Source organism: Schistocerca piceifrons, chromosome 1, assembly GCF_021461385.2.
Source record: "Schistocerca piceifrons isolate TAMUIC-IGC-003096 chromosome 1, iqSchPice1.1, whole genome shotgun sequence".
Lineage (NCBI taxonomy): Eukaryota > Metazoa > Arthropoda > Insecta > Orthoptera > Acrididae > Schistocerca > Schistocerca piceifrons.
Genome location: NC_060138.1, coordinates 920,085,568 through 920,089,922, shown reverse-complemented (window position 1 = coordinate 920,089,922; position 4,355 = coordinate 920,085,568).

Here is a 4,355-nt window from a genome sequence, read left to right as displayed (position 1 = left end):
CAACAAGTAGTTTTTCTATTCTGCACAGGTTTTTCAAGATCGTTTCTTAATTGTCTGTTCTCAGACTTTTGTTATCTTTCTAATTATTGCTGTTAGACTTTCGGTCCCTTTCTAATATCATGCTGTTGAACTTAAGTTCCCTTTCTAATCTACTATAGTTAGACTTCATCTAATTCAACATTTCCTGGAACCAACCTGGGGCTTTCTCATCTCCCTAATCACAAGTCACTCCTACTTCCTGAGTTTCTACCGATGGTTTGTCAGTTTCAAATATATCACTGTTAACTTCCTTCCAGTCCGATAGTAATTCTGTTTAATCTGAAACTTTTACGTCTGACCATTCTTCTTCCACTGTATTACTATATGTTACTGACTTAAAAAAGGTCTCGCAGCTTAATTTGTTATCTGCAGCTTTGGCAATAGTGCACAGGTAAATGAATAATTCAAACAGTAATACTGAAACGTCTGTGGTCAGAGTTGAAAATAGTCTTGCCTGCGGGACTGCTTTCAGATTTCAGTGCATAGCAATTGAGAACGGATCTAGTAACTGAAGTCTTGTAAAATAAAAGATGACTGAAAAAGTTGAAATAGTGGGAAAACACAGTTGGTTAAAATAAATCCTGTTTAGAGGGTTTTTTATGTGGTGTCACCGCCAGACACCACACTTGCTAGGTGGTAGCCTTTAAATCGGCCGCGGTCCGTTAGTATACGTCGGACCCGCGTGTCGCCACTACCAGTGATTGCAGACCGAGCGCCGCCACACGGCAGGTCTAGTCTAGAGAGACTTCCTAGCACTCGCCCCAGTTGTACAGCCGACTTTGCTAGTGATGGTTCACTGTCTACATACGCTCCCGTTTGCAGAGACGACAGTTTAGCATAGCCTTCAGCTACGTCAATTGCTACGACCTAGCAAGGCGCCATATTCAATTACTATGAATGTATTCTGAACAGATAATATTGTGAATCATGTACCGTCAAGAGCGACGTTCATCATTAATGGATTAAATTTAAGTATCAAACTAATTACGTCCGTTTTCTGAATTCTAATTCCATGTCATGTTCCAGATCTCACGTCAGTATACAGTAGTTCTTCCCTCCTCACGTCAGCCTGCGTGAGCTAAAACGCGTACGTTTCGGCCTCCATTCGTAACACGGTGTTGGCTCTTCTGCCAACACAACATTTTATATAAGATCAAACAAGTACAATCTGTACTGAAATAGAATGCAAATGTAATGGAAAATAATGTAACTACTTTGTACAGGATAATGTCCCAAACCAAGCAATGTGTAGCTAAAGAATTAAATTAAGTAAGAGAAAAAATAAAGGAAATGATTTATAAGGTTGGTCAGGGGGAAGAAAAATCAGAATGTTGTGGGCTGTCTGATAAGAGAAGCTTCTGATTGGGGATTTATGACAATTAGAACACATGTGATGAATTACAGTTAGTTTTCAAAAACCGATTGTTGTTGAAAGTGCTCAGAGTAGTTTAAGTTGATAATTCTGGGTCTAGTTAAATGTGTTAATCTCGTTTTGAAACTTATTTGATTCTGAACGAGTAACTGAATTATACTTACATTCAGGACACCTTGTATATAATTTAGTAAATCGATTGCCTTTCTCAGTCTATTTGCTATACTTTAATTAATGTTAGAAGAGTTCAGTTATTCTATATGAAGTCTCACCTTGATCTTATTTGTATGTTATCGCTGGTCAAGTACAAAACAGGAAACGTTAAAGATCAAGGGCATTATCTGAGTTAAGTCATGAAACAAGACAAGTTACTTGCAGCCACAGAAAAATAAATAAGTATGAAAGGACAAATTATCGCCCAGATTAAGAAGAATAAAACTTTTTTAAATAAGCAATTCAGCCATGGTGGTGAATCGATAATGTACAGATTCCAAGACACATGCTGAACTTTAAGGTGTGAAACTGGCTCCTGTTAAGGATCCTCTCTTGTCATGTTCTCATATAGCTGAAGAATTTTGCCCTACCTAGGGCAGGTCTAAAACAAGCCTTCGTGCAGAGCTCCATCAGGAATTGTATGTATGTCGCCTTATGTGTCTTAGAATTACTGCATTTGCGAGTCATGTGCTTACAAAATGTGAATAAAACTAGTCTGTCACTGAATTGGAGGCTTTGGCTATTGAATGTGATTTGTTACGTCATCTGATCAACGTCTTTCACAGACCACAGAAATTTCCAAATTTTAATGAGTGCTGAGTTAACTCATGCACATTTGTCCATATGGGTGCTCTACTTGAAAGTATTTGATTTTACTGTTGTTAATACTCCTGAAAATGGAAACACTGTTGCTGATAATGTCTTTAGAGCACCTGTAGTGTTGAACAATGGTGTCAAAGATGATCCTGACGAGAATAATATTATTGGCCTCTATTTGAATCCTGTCGCTTTTGAAAATGTCATCCTATATTTCCTTGTGAATATTGGCAAAGAACAGAGCAAGCATTCTTCCTGAAAGTAAGCAATGTGGGAAGACCGCTCGATTATTCCAGTTGGGCTACATAATATTGTTAGACACTGACGTTTTGATTTTAGATGAAGGATGCTGAATATTCACAATGACTTTTGTGCATACCAGAAGACATAATTAATATTGTTTTGGCATACTAACCTCTGTTATATGCATCTCAGATCTAAAAAGTGTTATTACAATCTTTGTATTACAGGGTATTTCATTTACATGCAAAAGGTAATTCGTAGGTATTAGGTGAATAGACTCCTAGATAGACGGCAAAACCACTGATGATGTCTCATACCACTACATTGTTTCCTATCATTCCTTAAAAGCTGGATGAACTTCCCGCAGTTAATTTATTCAGTCAGCTGCTGAGAATAAATAAGGGTTTCTCACACATATTTGTAGAAGTAGAACTGATGTCGTAGACGGCTCTCAGGAAAGCCACTAGTAGGTCTATCATTCGACATTTTGTGAAACGTTTTCTAAAAGTAGTTTTGGGTGACTTAAAATAATTTTAGACAATCGCCCACAGGTTTGGTGGAATTTATGGAAAAAGTCTTTGCACTGAAAAATTAAAAAAGATTTTATGTTATCATATCCTCATGCTTCAAACCCATCAGCAAGCATTATGACAAAACTTGGGAAATTATGCCACCTCTATTGTCATCATTGTCTTGGTTCTGCAATTCTTATAACCACCATTCTAAACAGTTTATAAATGAATCGCCAAATGTTTATACTTCGTTACCATCAGTGCCTGTACTGAGGAATGAGTATTCACCAGATAAGATATGAGAGGTTGCCTCTCCCAAATTACGTCACAGTGATGGAATAAGTTCTGAGGGTTGCTAATAAAAGCAAAACATAAGAGATTTAGACGACAGAAAGGTCACTCAGCTTGGGGTAAAACGTGTTGGTGAAATCCCATAAATTATACAGTAAAATAAATTAATGTACTCATAAGTTTTCCCAGTTTATGTGGGTCCATTAAGGATAACACAAATAGTACATCAGACTGCAGCGGAAGTGAAGACACTCAGAAACAACTGTTCAAAAGATCTGAATCATGTGTACAGTGTAAAGGTTTTCTGTGAGGGAGGCTAGTGAGTCATGTTATCCTTCTGCCGCCGAGCAGTGTGTCAGCAGTGCGCAAGTAGCAGCAAGTGGCTTATTTAGCGTTCATATAAGTGTTGTAGTCAAGTTGATAATTAGTTTGAGTGTTCATAGCGCACTTGTTTAGTTAAATCCGCCAAATCATTGTGTAGTTTCGTATTTAGCAGGGACAGATTTGCATTTAAGTATCTGTGACGTGTAAAGTCGCGTAGTCGTCTGTCATTTGTTTACTTCTTTCAAATAGTCTTTGTACGTTACTGACAGTACAGTTAGCCTTCTGCCGCCGAGCAGTGTGTCAGAAGTGCGCAAGTAGCAGCATTACTGCATTTACTAGGCAGTCTTGTATTTTAATAACCATTTAAATTTTGTGTCGAATTGTTTGTGTTCTCTGTAGATTAGTTCAGACGTTCTTTGCACAACAGTATTTAGCACGGATAGGGACTGCGACTGCTGTGTTCGGATGCGGTCTGAGTTGGCATCCATTCGCTCCCATCTTCAGTCACACAGCTTGAGGCTGTTGCCAACGGGCATCACTGTGGGGGTCCGGATGGGGGTTTGTCGGGAACGGCCAGCTCGTTCCAAGCATCCCCCGATCGCACTATGGCTGTGGCTCCCAGGGATACTGCCCACATCGAGGCTGACCCCTCACCCGTGGTACAGTCGAAGATTGTCTCGAGGTGTGGCAGGGGGCGAAAGACATTCCGGAGGGCTGAAAGGAAGGCCTCTCCAGTTTGTCTGACGCACCCTTTTCAGGCTCTG